The sequence below is a fragment of the Bos javanicus genome, chromosome 14 (assembly GCF_032452875.1).
Source record: "Bos javanicus breed banteng chromosome 14, ARS-OSU_banteng_1.0, whole genome shotgun sequence".
In the NCBI taxonomy this organism is placed as follows: domain Eukaryota; kingdom Metazoa; phylum Chordata; class Mammalia; order Artiodactyla; family Bovidae; genus Bos; species Bos javanicus.
The window spans coordinates 33,216,608-33,237,799 of NC_083881.1; the positions used below are offsets into that span (position 1 = coordinate 33,216,608).

The 21,192-nt window shown below is 40.2% G+C and overlaps 1 long non-coding RNA gene across 2 annotated transcripts; it reads right to left on the minus strand.

The window, feature by feature from the left end:
- Positions 1-5,280: 5,280 nt before the first annotated feature.
- On the minus strand, positions 5,281-20,437 carry LOC133260216 (uncharacterized). Of its 2 annotated transcripts, none has more exons than XR_009740691.1 (4): positions 20,296-20,437; positions 9,876-9,926; positions 8,432-8,560; positions 5,281-5,661 (listed from the first exon to the last, which is right to left on the minus strand). It is a non-coding gene; the product is annotated as an uncharacterized LOC133260216 (long non-coding RNA). The 2 variants fall into 2 exon arrangements; XR_009740690.1 differs by having other exon boundaries at positions 20,140-20,437.
- Positions 20,438-21,192: the final 755 nt, after the last annotated feature.

Genomic DNA, 21,192 nt, shown 5'->3' on the forward strand with positions numbered 1-21,192 from the left:
AGTGCTTTACTTCAGGGGTCCCCAACCCCTGGGGCATGGACTTGTACTGGCCTGCTAGGAACTGGGTTGCAGGGCAGGAGGTGAGTGACCGATGAGCAAGCAAAGCTTCATCTGTATTTACATCCTCTCCCCATCACTCACATTACTGCCCGAGCTCCGCCTCCTGACGGATTCGGCATTATGGTGAGCTATATAATTATTTCAATATATATCACAATGTAATAATTATAGAAACTAAGTGCACAATAAGTCTAACACACTTGAATCATCTCGAGACCATTCCCCTCAGCCCTCCAGTCCATGGAAAAATTATCTTCCACAAAACTGGTCCCTGTTGCCAGAAAGGTTGGGGACTGCTGCTTTATATATTAAGGATTAGATTTTCCCTGAGAAAATTCAAAGAAACTAAAATGATCTTGCATAGAAGAATATGTTCGATGGTGACTCAGAAAGTAAGTAGAGTTAAACAAGTCAAATTTCATCAACCATGAGAAAAATATATAACAAACTCGTGTGTATCTTTATGCTTTCTTTTGCTTGTTATACGGCCACCTCTTCTCTTCTCCTGATAAACCATACGAATAATAATAGTGTTTAGAAAGCTTTCTTTCTTCTTAAAAATGGAGAGAGAAAATTTAGAGTTCACAATGAGAGAATTTCAGGCTTGTCACTATTATCTTCATTAAAAAATCAATCAATCAATACATTTGTAACATGCATTCTTTGGTATGGTCCCAGGCTTTCTGTTTTATGAAACAGAGGAAGTACAGAAAGTTTTATTATCTTTCGGTTTTCAACATTGGCTATAAAGTCAGGAAAAGCAACACAAACATCTATTCTGAGGCACAATTTTCTTTGCCACATATTAGCTTTGTGTTGTGTTTTTTTTTTCCCCCTTCACTGAAAAAAATAACAAACTCTGCACGCTGGTGGGCGTGCCCGCCAAGCTGCAGTGGGGGCAGGGGCCATGGAGGAGAGAATGAGCTTTTGTTAGTTACCCTGTTTTTTGTTTTCTTACAGGCTGGTCTTGACTATTACTTCCTTCTTTGTGCCTTATCTGTGGGCGAAATAATCCTCTGGAAAAATGAAGGGTAGCTTGACCTCTCATTTGTCTCTGTCCAGAGACCACTGTCACCAGGCTGATGAAAAGTACAGAGGAGGGTCCATCAGCAGAGCCCGTTAATTCTCAGTTCACTGTCTGACTCATTTTGTTTGGGGAGTATAGACTTTCTTTCTGTTAAGTGAACAAATTATTTTCTTTCTGTCCAGCTCAGGCTGCAGAGTGATTAGGGTCCCTGAAGAGTAAATTAAACTCTGATGACTGTGGTAACACAGAAGTCTGAAAGTCAACAGAGTTGTTAAAGTAAGACTTTCTTTCGAAATGGCATTTTGCATGCCAGAGCCAACTGCTCGTGACAGCACTGAGAAACAGAACTGGATTGATAAATCTCCAGTTAGATTTATCCAGATTGAGGGGAAAAGCTAGCTGTGACATAGACAAACCAGACAGCTAGGTCCATGGAGACAGTCAAAGTTGGTCTTTGATTGGAATGCATGAAGCGTACATTGCCAGCAATTTGAATTTCTTTCTGAATTCCGCTTTGCTTTTCTCCAAAGGCATTTTGTATGTTGATAACCTACATCATTTCCCAATATTTTTCTTCCCCTTAGACTGCAAACCATGAACAGTTGTGAGCTCACACAGACAATAACGGAAATAAAACATGCAAAAGCATGTATCTTAGAATATGTTCATCGGAACTTTCTTTTTGAGGCCACATTTGATAACAGTGGCAGTTGTGCTGAAATGCTTGAGGGAGGAATCTAGTGGTTGATGTTGATTTCACCTTAATAGCTTGTGGGGATAGGAGGTGAGAAAAAAAAATATGAGCACCGTCCAAGATGACATGAACAAGCTCTAATAATTGGAAGTGAGAAAAATAGGAATAATTTGAAATAAGAAAAAAAATACATACAATAAGTTATTCTTTGCAGAGGGTAGAGAGTCCCCAAAAAAGATATAATCCCAATTTGGGCTATCCTACATATTTCTGTTAGGGAACCACTGACAGAAACCACCCACCCCAGCCAGACATGATAATGATGGATTGCATGAGTTATCTCACGACAGGAGATCCTGATAAGGAACATGAAACTAGCCAGCTAGAATATGGGAGGGGCCAGCTCATAATATGTCCTGCCAGTCTCTCATAAACCTTTACACTGGAATTGATCTTGGCTGAGAGATGCAAACACCACCAGGAAGGACCCTGAGTCAGACCAAATATGGGTACAGATGACTGACCAGAGACAACCTGGAAAGTAGCCCCATTACCACAAACCCTGAGACTGTGAGCCACGCTGTGGTGGAGCAGTTCTTCTGGATTATTTTACCCTACTGCTCTCCACCTACATGGTGGTGACGTCGTTCAGTTGCTAAGTCAGGTCCAGCTCTTTGCGATCCCATGGACTGCAGCACACCAAGCCTCCCTGTCCCACACTATCTTCCAGAGTTTGCCCAAGTTCATGTCCATTGAGTCAGTGATGCCATCCATCTCATCCTCTGCTGAGTGCTCCTTTCCAATAAAGTCTTTTGTTTCATCAGCACATTTGTCTCCTCCTACAGTTTATTTTTGAGCGTTGAACAAGAACCCACTCTCAGGCCCTGGAAGGAATCCCCCTTCCTGCAACATTCCCACAGCAGATAACAACAGTGGCCAAGTCCGAGTAGCAGGACTGTGGTAGATTTTTCATGTTTACAACACAGTTAACAACATAACCAGTGCCAATTACCTTGTAGATTATGACTGAGGAGGGACCAGTCACTACATACTGTAACTGAGCAGGACCCTGTGGTGCTCCAGGCTGCAAATCTTTTACACAACCCTGTTTCTTGTTTGTAGGAAATAGGCTTCAATCAGCCTCCTAAACCTTCCTGAATACCAAGAGCAGATTCAAAGTTGCTAATCAAGGAAGTACAAGAATGCAGAAACAAAGGAGAAGCAGTCAAGGAACAATAGTGCAGTGATTAAAGAAGGATCTCAGGTCCTCCTCAAGGGAGACTGGTAACTTCAGGCTGAGCACAAGATTCCTGGAGCACCACCCTGCTGCCTTGCTGTTGTTCAGTCACCAAGTCATGTTCGACTCTTTGCGACCCTATGGACAGTGGCACCCAGGTTTCCCCGTCCCTCACCATCTCCTGGAGTTTTCTCAAGTTCATGTCCATTGTCCTTGCTATCTTACCACCAGTCATTCAGAAGGAAGTCACATGGGCTGTGCCTATAAAGACTTTCCCCTGAAAACCATCGGGAAATTCTAAGTTTTTGAGCACCAGTCACCTGTTCTCCTTGCTTGGCTCTGCAATAAACCTGTCCCTACTCCAAACTCCAATGCTTTGCTTTTTTGGCCTCATGGTTGTGTTTGGTAAAAAATACTTTTTCATCAGGGCTTCTCTGGTGGCTAGTCAGTAAAAGAATCCTCCTGCAATGCAGGAGATTTGGATTTGATCCTTGGGTCAGGAAGATGCCCTGGAGAAGGAAACAGCAACACACTCCAGTATTCTTGCCTGGGAAATTCCATGGACAGAGAAGCCTAGTGGGCTAAAGTCCATGGGATGGTGAAAGAGTCAGAAACAACTTAGTGACTAAACAACAACAACTTTTCATCTGCAAAGTAGGAAAAGAAATGTTTCATTGAATTGTAAAGACTGAGGTTAACTGCTTTAATAAGGCAAATAATGATTCACCAGTATTCTAGGTAGTCTGGGGGAAGCAAATGGAAGTGAAAAATGGTCAAGCTGAGAGAGGATAAATTGCCAGAGAAGAGAAGGTTATAGCTTGAATTCTGATCATAGTGTGTGCCATGTGGGGAAGTTAGACAGAAGAACCAGAGAGTTTCCTCCAGGTAATGTAGTATCTCCTGGTGCCATGTTCCCTGAGGACCACAGAACTTGTCTAATTTTTTGTTGATTGCTCACAGTCACATCTTTCAGCATGTCCTCTGGTCACTGAAATCCACCCATCCATTACCCATCCAATGACAAGCTCATGAAAGTCAAAGAGCACTCCAGCCCTTGCCTGGCCCCTCTCCTGCATCCCTTGTTCTTTAATGATCTGTAGATTTCTATATTTGTGCCTTCAACCTCTGTATGCATGTCCGTGGACTTAGATGCCTCCCCTCACCTGTCTTCTTGAGTAAGGATGCTCCATATCCTCAGTATGACATGTTACCCTGGGCAGGGTCATCACTCACATGCCCTCCACCAACCCAGAGTGCCACCTAGGCATCACTGAATTAAACAACACAAGCACTGAAAACAGATTACAATGCCCATCTGTCTGTTACTTTAAAGTACGGAGGTTTTTCTCTGCATTGCTTCTCCTTGTTTTGACACAGTATAACTACTGACAGAGTTGTTATTAAAAGTCTTATAGAAGCAGTTTGATAATTACTATTTTTGGTAACATGTGAAAGAAGAAGAAAATGAGACATGAAAGATAAAAGCCATACAAATACATTTGCTCTATAATTTACTTTCCCTGAATTATTAATAGCTACAATGTCTTTTACCTAAGTTCTTTCACAAGCACATTTATAAATAATAAGAACAGATAATTTTACTAAAATATTCTGAATACATGTTTGTTCATGCCTTCATCTTCTTGAAGATATGTTTTTTCACTTTGGTTTATGACAGTATATATGACAGTGACTTGACTGCCAAGTACAAGATTTACAATAACTCTAAATTTTAAAATATCTTAAAAATATATTGATGGGTTTCAAATGTGGAATGACATTTGTACATTTACTTAAGGAAAGTAAATTTAGTTTATTTAAAACTTTAAAATGAGAATAAAAATCAGTAGCAGTTTATGGCTTTTAAACACAGCTCTATGAGTCTATGTTTCCAGGAAACAATTTTCTCTTTGGTGACCACTGTGAAAGAATAAAAAATTCTGTCATAAAAATATTGTACTTTGTGTGTCCCTTGGGCAATTAGTTGAGTCATTGCCTAAAAAAAGAGAAGACCAGAATTCTCTTAAAAGTCCAGGGTTGGCTCACTAAATGTTTATGGCTGGGCCATTCTCCCGTGCACTTTTCTTAAGAAAAAGAGAAAGTTTTATTCCCATCTCATTCATTTCTACTTGATAGAAGCTGGATAATTACAGCATTTTCAACACTGATTTTTTAAAAATGCCTCTCTAAAACCATGGTGATATAACATCCATTTTGAAACATAAAGTTTTATTATAATTCTTTGGCTTTGTCTATGTTTTCCAAGTCTTAGTTCTAGATATTTTCTCCAGTCTTCACAACCAAAACAATCAATAAGGTCATTTTCCACCAAAGCATTTGTAAGAACCACTGAATGAATTTGTCTTTTTTTTTTTTTTTTCATTTAATGTACATTTATCTTCTCACTGTTAAACTTCACGGAGAGGATACCTGCAGTCAAATTAATATATAAGACAGCACATATTCGGTTGCAAACAAAGGTAAATATTTCCTTTCTGAAATTTCTTATTGATGGTAATAGTATTGATTTTCTTTTTAAAGTTCCATACTTATTTATACCAGGCTTCTCTGGTAACTCAGATGTTAAAGAATTTTTCTGCGATGCAGGAGCCCTGGGTTCTATCCCTGGGTCAGGAAGATCCCCTGGAGAAGGAAAGAGCAACCCATTTCAGTATTCTTGCCTGGAAAATCTCATGGAGAGAGGAGCCTGGCAGGCTACAGTCCATGAGTCACAAACAGTTGGACATGACTTAGTGACTAAACCACCATACTTATTTATAATAAGAGGATATATTTTTTCAACTCTCTAATCAACTCCGGATTTATCCCATTTGAGAAAAATCTACCCTTCAGAAGTCACCTGAGTCCCTGCTGTGGATCTTGCCGCGTGTGTGTGAGTATGTGTGTGTGTAAGCACTAGAGTGATGTCATCAAATGCACGATATGGTCTCTGGACCCAGGGAAATTCAAAGTTAATTGGAGGAGGGTGTAGTGATAAACATTAATTTAATTAAAGACAATTACAGTATACTACATGTAACCTTAGGAGAACAAACAGTCCATGTACCTTGGAGCTCTACTTCTCAAAGCATGCTCTAGTGTAGTCAAGTAAGTTCAGAAAATGTCTTTATTTTGATTGTTTGATATTCTAATATGTCTATGAATCTAAGAAAATGGAACATGGTATCAATCCATCTATTCAAGAAATGTTTATTAGGCACTAAACTTGTATTCAGTTCAGTTCAGTTCAATTCAGTCGCTCAGTCGTGTCCAACTCTTTGCAACCCCATGAATCACAGCACACCAGGCCTCCCTGTCCATCACCAACTCCCAGAGTTCACCCAAACTCATGTCCATCGAGTCAGTGATGCCATCCAGCCATCTCATCCTCTGTTGTCCCCTTCTCTTCCTGCCCCAATCCCTCCCAGCATCAGGGTCTTTTCCAATGAGTCAACTCTTCGCATGAGGTGGCCAAAGTATTGGAATTTCAGCCTCAGCATCAGTCCTTCCAGTGAACACCCAGGACTGGTCTCCTTCAGAATGGACTGGTTGGATCTCCTTGCAGTCCAAGGGACTCGCAAGAGTCTTCTCCAGCACCACAGTTCAAAAGCATCAATTCTTTGGCATTCAGCCTTCTTCACAGTCCAACTCTGGGAAATCGGCAATTAAGAAAAAGAAGACTGTATTCTTTTGTTTTCTTTTTTTATAATTAAACTTATTTATTTTTAATTGAAGGATAATTGCTTTATAATATTGTGTTGGTTTCTGCCAAACATCATCATGATTTTTTAATTTATTTATTTATTCATTTGGTTGTGTCTGGTCTTAGTTGCAGAACTCAAGATCTATAGTTGAATCATGTGGGATATAGTTCTCCAACCAAGAATTGAACTTGGGCCCTCTGCATTGGGAGCATGACATCTTAGCCATTGGACCATCACAGAAGTCCCGAAACTGTCTTTCATATGGAGGTTTTATGTGGGGTCATCAGGTAAATCTTTACTAGTAACATGAGGCCAGAGGCCTGAGCAAAGTCAGAGAGAAAGCCAGGTGGTTATGTGGAGGAAGGACTTTTGGGGCAGAAGAAACAGCAAGAGGCCAAGGCAGGCACATACGTGGCAGGTTTTAGGGATGGCAAGGAGGTCTTGGGACTGGAAAAAAGGTCAGGAAAGGCACCATGAACCCACGAAAAGGGTGTCTATAGTCCACAGGTCCTGGACCACTACACCTCACCTGTTTTCTTGACTCTTATGGGGCTAAGGCAGAGCAGAACAATATGTCTGCTATGGCCAAGAAAAATTAAGACAGCAGAGACTAGAGGTACTCTAGGCACTGGGACATGGGTTGGCATTTGTGGCTGACAGTTGAGAAAGAACATTCCAGGAAGAGGGGATGGTAGAAACAGAGGCCATTAGAAAAGAGGCACAGAAAAGAAGAATAGGAAGTGGGACAAGAAGGCGAGCCTGAGACCTGAGGTCAGGTAGTTATTGGGTCTAGTTTATTTATTCAGACTGAATGTCGGGAATGTGGAGGGAAATACTTGTATATTTCAAGCTGAAAATAGATTCTGCCAAATTTAATACGTGACTTGAATTGGCCAGCAACTTTTTTCATTTCTCCTTCAACTTTGAAGGAATAAGTGTCATTTTCATTGAATAGGACAATTTTGAGTCATAATGTCTGTGTCTTGGGAAAGCCATGCCAAGCATTGTTCCCAATGATTTACAGGGAATTATTTATTTAACTCATTCCACAAGTCGCTCATTTATTCACTTCATCATTTAGTCAGTGAGTCAGTCAGTGAAGATTTATTAAACACCTACTGTTGAGAAAACACTTTGTCAAGGGCTGCATGGGTTACAAAACAGTTGGAGATCCAGCCACTGCCCTCCAAGAGCATAGGATTTTCCACAGGGTATAATAAGACTGACATTTGCTTTTCGGGAAAAATCAGTGTATCACTCCGGAAGTTAATACCAGGCTGGCTATCATTCTAGAATTCTCAAGGAAACCTGTCCAAATGAAAAGCCCAGATTGTCAGGCAACTCATAACACATATTAAGTGACTGCCCTTGGATGAATGTAAGGTGGACTTGAAGAAACTGAAGACTTGATGGTGAGCTGGGGTTTGTCTACTAAAGTCCTGTCGTAACATCTGACTAGATGAAAAGAAAAAAGGGGGGAAATTAGGAGCGTTTGATGTTGACAAAAGTTAGAAAATAAACTTGTTGGTGTGCCTGGCAACACATACTCTGCAATTCCAGTGTCAGGTCTTGCTTATTCAGGAAGGCTCATTTTTAGAAATTTAAATTGCTAAAATCAAAGCCACTGATGAGGCAGCTTCAATTCATCCCTTCCACATTTTCCATGATTAAAAACACAGAAACACACAGAACCCATTCATTGGGTACACTGTTGGTGTACGCTGCTCCTCTTTCCTTTTGCTTCATTTCCAGACAATACTTTCCACTTGTATTGTACTTTCAGAACACTGTCTCTGTTGTGAATAGTCTCCTTCAGTTTCTCTGACCATAATATTCTCCTAAAAAAAAATAAAGATGGAAAGGGGTATACGGATCTTGCCCAAAGGAGTCTGCAAGCACCCTCTCGTTACCACTTAATCTTTGACATTAAGTACACAAAGGAGGACCTGATGGTAACAAACTGAGTCAGTATTTTCTCTGCTCTCTGGATGGGCCAGAGTTCTAAATTCTTCCAGAGCTGATACATGTAACCACAGGGTTAATGTTTTACAAAAGGAGTTTACTAATGTAATCATTTCTATATAAACAACATCCTTTACAGTTATTATCAATATTGCTCATTTAGGGTCCAATTAGTGGTCCAATGGTTAAGACTCAGTGTTCCCCATGTAGAAGGCATAGGTTCAGTCCCTGGGCAGGGAACTAAGACCCTACATGCTTCATGGTACAGCCAACATATATATGTTTACTTAACTTGGACTATTTACTGCTAACAATTTTAAGAATTAAACTAGCATTTCATATGTTTCCTCAATTATCCCATGACCATTTTGAGGGGCTATAGTTACAAACCCACTCCATTATTCTTGCCTGGACAATCCCATGGACAGAGGAGCCTGGTGGGCTATGGTCCATAGGGTCGCAAAGAGTCAGACACAACTGAAGCAACTTAGCACACATAATTACAAACATATATGTAGGCATGGAGAGAGAGATCTGTTCAGACTCTAGCTCAGTGTTTGAACACATTGGATGCTTGTTTCCTCTCCAAGGACTGGTTGCTAATTACAGAGAAGCAACATGCTACTTGGGATGTGCCTATGATATTGGCCAAAAGGGCACAGAACTAAAGCTCTTTCTCTAGCTCTGTATTTAATTAAATGTCAGCTCTTGGGGAAGTGACTTCATTGCTCTTGCCTTGGTTTCACAGCTCATTTATGAAATAGAGGGGGAAAAAAAGACTAAATTGACATGAACATCTCTTTCATAATAGTTGAAATTCCATAATTTCATAATAACTATAATTCCACAATAGTTCAAAATAAGAACCATTAGCACATTGATTTGGCTTTCCACTGGCAAAGAGAGTGCTTAGCACAGCGACTAATTTTTCTATTTAACTAATTTGGTCTTTTCTGAAATAATTTTAGGCTTACAGTAAAGTTAGAAAGATACTACAGGAAGCTCCCTATACCCCTCACTCAGCTTCCCCTATTGTTAACACCATGCATGATCACAGTAGAATTATCAAACTCAAGAAATTAACATTGGTACAAAAACTACTAACTTAACTACAGAATTTTTCAGCTTTCACCAGTTTTTCCACTACTGTCCTTTTTCTGTTCCAAAATCCAATCTAGGATATCACATTACCTTTGGTTATCATTTTCCCTTGGTTCGCTCTCTAATTAGGACTCTTCCTATCTGCAAAGGAGACAAAGGGTCAGTCTTGAATCTCATCCCTCTTTTTCAATATTTCAGAAGGCAAACCTGAATTTGTAAAGCAAAATTTCTCATTTTTTTTCTTCTCTCTTTAAAATCATCCCCACCTAGGAAACCATCCATGTGTAACTGAAGTTGAGAACTGGTTTATGTATTCTGAACCAGTGCCAAGAAAGACTTTTAGCAGGCTTAGTAAGTGGAATGACTGAAGTGGTTCCTGGGAAAGCAGTCCTTATCTGCAGGAAACATGGATCTAAGACACGACAGGCTTTTCATTCTTCCATCATCGGTAGAAATGAGTTAAGATCTTTGGCTCATTACCCAAAATAGACTCATTTCACAGTGGATTTTTTTCACCTTAAACTTTAGCAGGATTATCATTTCAGAAATTGAGGTGCATAAAAGTTAGGTCTGGAGTACACTGTTGGTGGGAATATAAGTTGGTGCAGCCATTTGGAGGTTCCTCAAGAAACTAAAAAATAGAATCACTGTACAATCCAGCAATTCTATCCCTGGGCATATATCTAGGCAAAACTGTAATTCAAAAAAGATACATGCACCCCTGTGTTCCTAGCAGCACCATTCACAATAGCCAAGACATAAAAACAGCCTAAAAGTCCATCAACAGGTGAACAGATAAAGAAGATGAGGTCTGTATGGACAATGGAATACTACTCAACCATAAAAGAGAACAAATCATGCCATTTGCAGCAGCACCGTTGTAACTAGAGGTTGTCACATTAAGTGAAGTAAGTCAGAAGGAGAGAGACAAATGCCATATGATATCACTTCAATCTGGAATCTAAAATATGACACAGATGAACCTGTCTACGAAACAGAAACAAACTCAGGGACATAAAGAACAGACTGTGGTTGCCAACGGGGAAGGGGATGGGGAAAGGAGGGAGTGGGAACTTGGGGCTGGTAGGTGCATACTACCACATATAGAATGAATAAGCAACAAAGTCCTACTGTATAGCACAGGGAACTATGTTCAACATCACGTGATAAACTGGAATGGAAAAGAATATATATGTTTATAATTGAGTCACTTTGCTCTACAGCAGAAATTAACACAACATTGTAAACCAACTATATTTCAATTAAAAAATAAGTTTAAAAAGAAAGTTAGGTCAGGGAACACATACTGGCATACCAGCAAGTGTTGCCAGACTGCACACCTGAAGCTTCATGGTTGGCTCCTATTCTAATAATTGGCCATGCCAAGGCCCAGAGTAACTGTGAAGCACACCTCTGCTCTCCTATGTACCAGGTATTCCTGGCTATCTGCTGAGGAGATGTCTCAAGTGATACAGCCTGGATAGTAATTGGGAACTGCTGAAAGCCTCGTCCTTTGGGGGAAATCTTGGAAGACATGTCTTTCCCTCCTACTGTTTAAGCATTGCAACTTGTCAAATTATACATGGCAGATGAATTGGTTTGTCCTTTTAGTGGCAGAAAAGCTGTTTTTCTACCCTGGCAAAGGCATCAAGATATGACTCTACTGTTCCTCTGCTATGTTTGGGAAAAATACTTTATTTTATTTTATTTTTTTGGTCTGTTTTAACAAGTGACTGTAAAAACTTTTTATTATATTATGCCATAATTAAATAACTGGCTTTCATTAATGTATTGTTCTAGAAATGCGATCGGCAGCCTATAATTACATGTAAGACTTGGCTCGTTATTAGCTCAACTGTGTTGCCTTTACAGTGTGTAGGAAAATTACAAGATACATAAAATGTGCGCTGTGAGTCATCTTGGCATTATTGGGAAAATGTTCTATTTATTTAAGAGCAAGAAGCAAATATAGCTTTTTCCCCGGTTGGAACCATTAGAGAAATTCAATGCCTATTCTTTTAGTTTCCCATGGCTTGTTTTTTCCTAAATTTTTATGCCTTCATGTCTCTTAAGTTTTTACTCTTGCCTTTCATATTTTCTGTATCTTTTTTTTTTTCTACAAATGCCATTGATTTCTTCTCTGACAGTAAATCTTCAGAGAGTCTTCTGACCTGGCTTCGGTTTTGATAGATAAATGTTAAAAATGATTGCCATTAAGCATTGTCATCTGTTGCATGAATAAATGAAAGAGAATAGTATCAAACTGAAAAGCATGCTCCCTAACTTTGAACAAAGTACTTCAATCTTCTCATCCCTTTTTAAATTTCTCTATTCTATCCTAGAAAAAAAGATTTCCTGGGTGAGAAGGAAAGTCTTCAAAATTCACCTACTTCTCTCTTCCTGTTCCACTGTAATCTCCCACTATCCATCAAGGGGACTTCTCAGGTGGTGCAGTGGTAAAGACTCTGCCTGTCAGTGCAGGACATGTGAGTTCAATCCCTGGGTCAGGAAGATCCCCTGGAGCAGAATATGGCAACCCACTCCTGTATTCTTCCCTAAGAAATCCCATGGACGGAGTAACCTGGCAAGGTACAGTCCATGGAGTCACAAAAGAATCCAACTCAACTTAGCAACTAAATAACAACAAATCCTTCAGAAACTTCCTATTATAGTTCTGCTGTTTTCCTCCAGTGCAAAATATCCAAACCTAAACTGACTTTTCTCCCTCAAATCTTGATCTATTCATCTTACTTTCCCTTCAGATATGAGTGATATAGTCACAGCCTCAGGTATCCAAGCTCCAAATTTCTGAATAATCCTTTCCTCCCTTATCATCTTTGTGCCATGGGAAAAAAATACCAAGTCCTGCCAATCTTCCATGGAATTATGGAATCCATTCCTTCCTTTCCTTCATTTTATTGTTGCCAAGTCTATGCTCATCTCCAGACATCTAGACCCTTGCAACATCTGCTTAACTGTTCTATTTGCTCCTGATCTTCTTTTTATTCCTCATCCCTCCACTTGAACTGTCATCTTAAATTCCTGCTTTCCTCTTGCTGTTTGCCTGCTCAAAAGCTTTCATTACTCTCCAAACTGTAACTCCATTTTCATTTGCAGGCACAGTTGTTACAGAATGCAAAGAATCTCCTGCCAATGAAATAAGAGGCTCATTTCTCTGACCTACACCAATTCCCAACCTCCGTCTCAAATTAAGCCTGGTTGCCTGGTTTCCACCACAGCTCAGAGCTTCTACTAAGAATACTTATTCACATTCCTGCCTCCCATCCCATCATCCATCATGTATTACTTAGGTGAAAGCTGTTTTCTCTTCAGAGCTCTTTAAACTTGTTGTCCCTCAAGTTGAATAAAGACCATTTTTCCCCCCCAAAGAACTTAGTACCTTCATGGAAAAATAATAAGATTAGGGTTAGGTATAAGAATATCTGGACTTCTCTGGTAGCTCAGGGGTAAAGAATCTGCCTGCAAAGACACAAGAGAATGCAGTTTGATACCTGGGTCAGGAAGATGCCCTGGAGAAGGGCATGGCAACCCACTCCAGTACTCTTGCTTGGAGAATTCCATGGACAGAGGAGCCTGGCGGGCTACGGTCCAGCTCAGTTCAGTTCAGTCCAGTCACTCAGTCATGTCCAATTCTTTGCAACCCCATGGACTGCAGCATGCCAGGCCTCTCTGTCCATCACCAACTCCCAGAGTTTACTCACACTCATGATCACTGAGTCAGTGATGCCATCCAACCATCTCATCCTCTATTGTTCCCTTCTCTTCCCACCTTCAATCTTTCCCAGCATCAGGGTCTTTGCAAATGAGTAAGTTCTTTGCATCAGGTAGCCAAAGTATTGGAGTTTCAGCTTCAGCATCAGTCCTTCCAATGAATATTCAGGACTGATTTCCTTTGGGATGGACTGGTTGGATCTCCTTGCAGTCCAAGGGACTCTCAAGAGGCTTCTCCAACACCACCGTTCAAAAGCATCAATTCTTCGGCGCTCAGCTTTCTTTATAGTCCAATTCTCACATCCATACATGACTACTGGAAAAACCATAGCCTTGACTAGATGGACCTTTGCTGGCAAAGTAATGTCTCTGCTTTTGAATATGCTGTCTAGGTTGGTCATAACTTTCTTCCAAGGAGTAAGTGTCTTTTAATTTCATGGCCACAGTCACCATCTACACTGATTTTGGAGCCCCAAAAGATAAAGTCTGTCACTGTTTCCACTGTTTCCCCATTTATTTGCCATAAAGTGATGGGACCAGATGCCATGATCTTAGTTTTCTGAATGTTGAGTTTTAAGCCAACTTTTTCACTCTCCTCTTTCACTTTCATCAAGAGGCTCTTTACTTCTTTTTTACTTTCTGCCATAAGAGTGGTGTCATCTGCATATCTGAGGTTACTGATGTTTATCCTGGCAATCTTGATTCCAGCCTGTGCTTCATCCAGCCCAGCGTTTCTCATGATGTACTCTGCAAAGAAGTTAAATAAGCAGGGTGACAATATACAGCCTTGATGGACTCCTTTCCCTATTTGGAACCAGTCTGTTCTTCCATGTCCAGTTCTAACTGTTGCTTCCTGATCTGCATACGGATTTCTCAAGAGGCAGGTCAGGTGGTCTGGTATTCCCATCTCTTGAAGAATTTTCCAGTTTGTTGTGCTCCACACAGTCAAAGGCTTTGGCATAGTCAATAAAGCAGAAATAGATGTTTTTCTGGAACTCTCTTGCTTTTTTGATGATCCAATGGATGTTGGCAATTTGATCTCTAGTTCTTCTGCCTTTTCTAAAACCATCTTGAACATCTGGAAGTTCATGATTCACATACTGTTGAAGCCTGGCTTGGAGAATTTTGAGCATTACTTTACTAGCGTGTGAAATGAGTGCAATTGTGCCATAGTTTGAGCTTTCTTTGGCACTGCCTTTTTTGGGGATTGGAATGAAAACTGACCTTTTCCAGTCCTGTGGCCACTGCTGGGTTTTCCAAATTTGCTGGCATATTGAATGCAGCACTTTCACAGCACCATCTTGTAGGATTTGAAATGGCTCAACAGGAATTCCATCACTTCCACTAGCTTTGAACTTCATAGTGGTGCTTCCTAAGGCCCACTTGACTTCACATTCCAGGATGTCTGGCTCTAGGTGAGTGATCACACCATCATGATTATCTGGGTCATGAAGATCTTTTTTGTATAATTCTGTGTATTCTTGCCACCTCTTCTTAATATCTTCTGCTTCTGTTAGGTCCATACCATTTCTGTCCTTTATTGTGCCCTGTTTGCATGAAATGTTCCCTTGGTATCTCTAATTTTCTTGAAGAGATCTCTAGTCTTTCCATGGGGTGGCAAAAGCGTCTGCCAACATGACTTAGAGACCATGAGCCTGCCAACACGACTTACAGACAACAACATAAGACTGGTATCCCTGTGGAAAAATCTTGATATTTCTCCTTATCTCGCAGACACTGGAGATTTTCCACTGTGGTGTAACAGTGATTACGAATGAGGAGCCCATAAGAGCTCCCATACTTGCAAGGGTCGTATCTCTGGGAAATTCTAGATGAGTCATCAGTTTCAATGCTACCACTTTCCTCCTGGCTATTTTGCATTGGAAAGTCACTCTGGGTCATTCACTAACAGTACTCTGACTTCAGATTACTTTTTTAGAGCATTCCTACCAGTAATCCAAATGTGGTCCCTAAATAACACATTTTCTTTCTAACTCTGCTAACTTCACTTTCCCTATTAGTACAATGTTCATTACCACCTTCACTTCTGCTTCTTGCTAGGAATGCCCTCCTACCTACCGTCTTTCTATCAAGCTAATCTTTATTCATGTTCCTGTCCCAAACTTGTCTGTAGAATCTTCTCATCCAAATCAGCCCATCATGCTCTCTTTGTAAATCCTATCAGCCTCATCCTCTTATTTTCTGCCTAAGTCACTATACTATGCTATTTATGTGCATCAACAGATCTATCTATTGATATATCTTCTTGCCCAAATATGCTGTAAAATCCTGAAGGGTTGATTATCTAAGCCAATGTTTTTAACCTAGAGGTCTTAGTCATAGTCATCTTTGAGGAAGAATGGGATTGGGGAATTCCAGAATTTTGCAGAGTCCAAGAATTCACAAAAATAATGAGTTCCCTAACTAAATAGGGCTTCCCTTGTGGCTCAGCTGGTAAAGAATCCGCCTGCAATGCAGGAGACCTGGGTTTGATCCCTGGGTTGGGAAGATCCCTTGGAGAAGGGAAAGGCTACCCACTCCAGTATTCTGGCCTAGAGAATTCCATGGACTGTATAGTCCATGGGGTTGCAAAGAGTTGAACATGACTGAGCAACTTTCACTTTTAATGACTAAATATTTTTTATATGGCTTCAAAATATGTATATTGATATTTTATGCAATAGTGATGATGTGATTATTATACATGTCATAGTATGATAATTAAAAACAATTTATTGAAAATATTGTTGAATTTATTCCAGATGTTAGTAATTTTCAATCAATATATACTAAATCAACATATATATCTGTATACATGCTGCTGCTGCTGCTGCTGCTAAGTTGCTTCAGTCATGTCCGACTCTCTGTGACCCCATAGACGGCAGCCCAACAGGCTCCCCTGTCCCTGGGATTCTCCAGGCAAGAATACGGGAGTGGGTTGCCATTTCCTTCTCCAGTGCATGAAAGTGAAAAGTGAAAGGAAAGTTGCTCAGTTGTGTCCAACTCTTCACGACTCCATGGACTGCAGCCTACCAGGCTCCTCCACCTATGGGATTTTCCAGGCAAGAGTACTGGAGTGGGTTGCCATTGCCTTCTCCGATCTATATACATATATAATATATAAAACTACCATGAAGGAATCTTGTAACCTTTGTTACATTAAATTATAACTATCATACCTGGAAAAGTTTATCATAGGCAGTCAACCATCTACACATACAGGCCATCATAAAACACTTTCTCTGATCACTTCAACTTTAGCTTAGTTTCTACAATTTGATGTGAAAGTCTCTTTTCAAAGCTAAAATGTTTTACCAACTTTGGTGAAACATTTGCATAATGTCACTCACTTGATGGATGGGACCAACTCATTGTTGAATAAGTGATCTGCCATTAACTGCTCACAGTAGGAGGCAAACTCCTTGAGAGGCTATAGGTTAAAGAGTGGGTGTGCTCTGGGGGCAAAGATAATGTATTAGCTCCACTTCTGGAAGAACAGGCAAGAAATGGCACCCGAGCCTTCTTCCCTCTACCAGCTTCATTTGGCCATCATCACTTCTCTGAGTTTTTCTGAGCTTCTTTGTACTCATTTCCCAGAGAATTGATGTCTCTAAATAGCAGAAACTCAGTCGCATTTGCAAAATATACTAGACAATTGAGTATCATTGTCTAACAGTTTATGCAGTTTTCCAAAGACCTATAAATACTCCATAAGTAGTGTGGTAACACTCTAAAAATTATAGTTAGTTAATAAAGAGTGCTAGTGTTAAAGAACTTGTCTAACAAAGAGACATAAGAGATGTGGGTTCAACCCCTGGGTGTATGTCTGTTAATGAGACCCTTCTTCTGTTCTCCTGCTTGTGTTGAATGACTCATGCTCAACATTAGTGCCCAGCCAGCTCCCCTAAAAATGATCTTTGCACTTGTCATAGAGATATTGACCATTAGAAATTAGTGTTTCTCCATTAAGAATTAAGATGTGTTAAGACTATGACTGCATTAACTATCATTGAACTAGCAAAATATTTCCATTGCTGACATCTTAAATAGCTCATTAATTATATTTTAATTACGCATTGTCCATAATCTACAACTGCCAGCAACAGAGTTTTCAGTCTCTGATGCTAATTACATATTCTATAATGACTCTAAAAATCACAGTTTGGTGCACTGGGTATAAATTAATCAGTACAACAAGTCAGTGTTATATTGTGCTTAATCGCTCAGTTGTGTCTGACTCTGCAACCCCATGTACTGTAGCCCACCAGACTCCTCTGTCCTAGGAGATTCTCCAGGTAAGAATACTGGAGTGGGTTGCCATGCACTCCTCTAGGGGATCTTCCCAACTCAGGGATTAAACCCAGGTCTCCCGCATTGCAGGCAGATTCTTTACTAACTGAGCCATGAGGGAAGCCCAAGAATACTGGAGTGGTTAGCCTATCCCTTCTCTAGGGAATCTTCCCAATGCCAGGACTCAAACTGGGGTCTCCTGCATTGCAGGCAGATTCCTTTCCAGCTGAGCTACCAGGGAAGACCAGTGTTATATTGGCTACAATCAATTCACCTTCAACTTAGTGTAGTGGCTTCCAACTTACATGCTTATGGTAATTTCTCCAGTGGTTAATGGTGGACTCCAGTTAAACTTAGTATTGATTTTTTTTTTTTTTTTGCTCAATCTTTCATTATGGGAATCCTGAAACTGAAACTTTTTCCATCAGAAAATTTGACTATAGGCATCTCAATACTTAAAGAAAAAAACTTTTAAAGAGTAATGCAGGGACATCCCTGGTGGTCCAGTGGTTAAGATTCCATACTTCTAGTGCAGGGGGGCACGGTTTTGATTCCTGGTCGGAGAACTAAGATCCCACGTGCCGCATGGCAAAAAAAAAAAAAAAATGTATCTTCCTCTTTAGGTAGACTCTCTAATAATCAAAAAATAATTAAAGACTACACTGCCAAATGCTCACAGGGCTAAATCTATCCTGGGTGCCCGTGTGTGTGATTTAAGAAAGCCCAGGAAACCTCCTTCTAAAAATATCTGTAAAAGTGGTTGTCTGTTCCAATTACCTGGACCTTATTTCTAAGCTGATACATGAGAACTGTCTGACAAAGAATTTCTTGGTTTGCTTATTTATATATGACAAGACTTGCAAAGGCAGTAAAATTAAATTACGTTTGGAAGAACTTTTAATGAATCCTTTTTATTGAAAAGGATAAAACCCTCTTAATATTTAGGCCGAGCCAGAAAATGTAGGACATGTGGTTTTTAGATATAATGTTTTCAATTTCTCCATTAAGAGTTTGATTTCTCAGAGCTTTGAAGGCATTGAAACTCTTAAGAGTTCCAATTAAGATGCAAATCTTCCCAGGAGGAGTAATACCTTTAGCATTTGTCAACAAACACCTTAGTGAAAAATAGCCCATAGCAAATGAGAATGGGTGTGAACTTTCCAGAATGTCAGCATGAGGAAGTGTTGGAGCTATTTCACTGATTTTCCTCTTTTTCTGAAGAAAATGAAGGGAATAAGTCAAAAAGACAAATAAGCACCTAATGGTGCTTTATAAAACTCACACATATGCATATAAATAAACATATGTATACACAGATATACTTTCTCCTAATTGAAGAAAAACCTACTGTCTCTCGGGGCTTCCCCAGTGGCTAAGTGGTAAAGAACTGATCTGCAATGCAGGAGACACAGGTTCAATCCTTGGGTTGAGAAGGTCTCTTGGAAGAGAGCATGGCAACCAACTCTAGTATTCTTGCCTGGAGAATCCCATGGATTTTGGCTCACCATAGCTCATGCCATAACTCACCAGAGAAGTCTGGTGACCTACAGTCCATAGGGTCACAAAAAGCTGTGCAAAGGCGACTGAGCACACACTACTATCTCTCAATGGTTTTTAACCACTCTTCACATTTTTTTTTCTTTCTTTTTTTTTGACCATGCCCCATGGTATGTGGGATCTTAGTCCTCTGACCAGGGATCAAACTCTCATCCCCTGCGTTGGAACTATGGAGTCTTAAACACTGGACTGCCAGGGAAGTCCCAGTCTTTACACTTCTAGCCTGCCAAAACAAATAAAAGACTGCTGTATGGTAACTATTAAAACTATTCTCTACCTCAAACATTTTAAGCCCCATCTTCTAATGGCATGATTCTAGAGTTGAAAATGTTCATACTGAATCAGTAAATATTGTGACCTATGAAACAGTAAAAGAAAAATTCTTAATAATCAGAGCATAAGAATTCAATGGAGAAGGCAATGGCACCCCACTCCAATACTCTTGCCTGGAAAATCCCATGGATGGAGGAGCCTGGTGGGCTGCAGTCCATGGGGTCGCTAAGAGTCGGACACGACTGAGCGACTTCACTTTCACTTTTCACTTTCATGCATTGGAGAAGGAAATGGCACCCCACTCCCGTGTTCTTGCCTGGAGAATCCCAGGGACGGGGAGCCTGGTGGGCTGCCGTCTATGGGGTTGCACAGAGTCGGACATGACTGAAGTGACTTAGCAGTAACAAGAATTCAATGCAGAGAATGCAACTGATAAAATGCAAGTTGCTGACTTATCAGAAAATGAACTGAAAATATTATATCTAAAAAGAAAGGTACTCACTATGTTTTGGACATAAAAATTTCCTTTTCTACTTTTCAGAAATATATGCTTTCTGTTTTCTCCTTTGACTGAGAATTCTAAAGGCTAGAAGCATATTCCAATATTGATAGTTTCTTCTTTTCTCAAATTTTGTTCTGCTTCCTAGAAAGTACTAACCTCTGAGGTTCTATATTTCTTAATTTTTAGTAATCTATTATTTTGGTGATGATGGGACTTCCTTGGTGGCTCAGCTGATAAAGAATCCACCTAAAATGCAGGAGACCTGGGTTTGAACCCTGGGCTGGGAAGAGCCCCTAGAGTAAAGGAATGGTTACCCACTCCAGTATTCTGGCTTGGAGAATTCCATGGACTGTATTGTCCATGGAATTCCATGGACTGTATTGTCGCAAAGAGTCGGACATGACTGAGAGTTGGGTAATGCACCATTCTCTGGAAAAATATTTTATAGTTTGTAGGGCCCTAGTTTGAAAAGGCAACATAGAGTTTAAACGGAAACTATCATCAGAACTTCCTCAAGTACAGTCCTTTATCTTGTCAGATGAGGCACTGTGACACCTCCTGGACTGAGCCATTTTCCCAGTGCTCTGAACATGATAAATACTGGAGTCTGGCTGAAACAGAAGTCCCTTGCTTCCTAAGGGAAACTTGCATGCACTTTGGTTCCCCCTTTGAATTGTTAAGAATCTTTACTTTCTCAAGTTTAAAAACTTTGTTTTTCCTTTGCTTGTTGTTGTAGTTGTTTTGTTTTCCCCACTGATCTTCCTGTGTTAGTACATCTACCATTGATTCATCTTATAATGAACCTTATATGGATGCAGATTTAATTACCAGCGAAGCAGAACTTTAAGGTTTTGGAGGGCATCAAGTTACCATCTAAATGTCTATACTGTTTTTTTCAGTCAGTCAGTCAGTCAGTTCAGTCACTCAGTCATGACTGACTCTTTGTGACTCAATGGACTACAGCATGCCAGGCTTCCCTGTCCATCATCAACTCCCACAGCTTGTTCAAACTCAAGTCCATTAAGTCAGTGATGCCATCACTTTTTCTTTTTT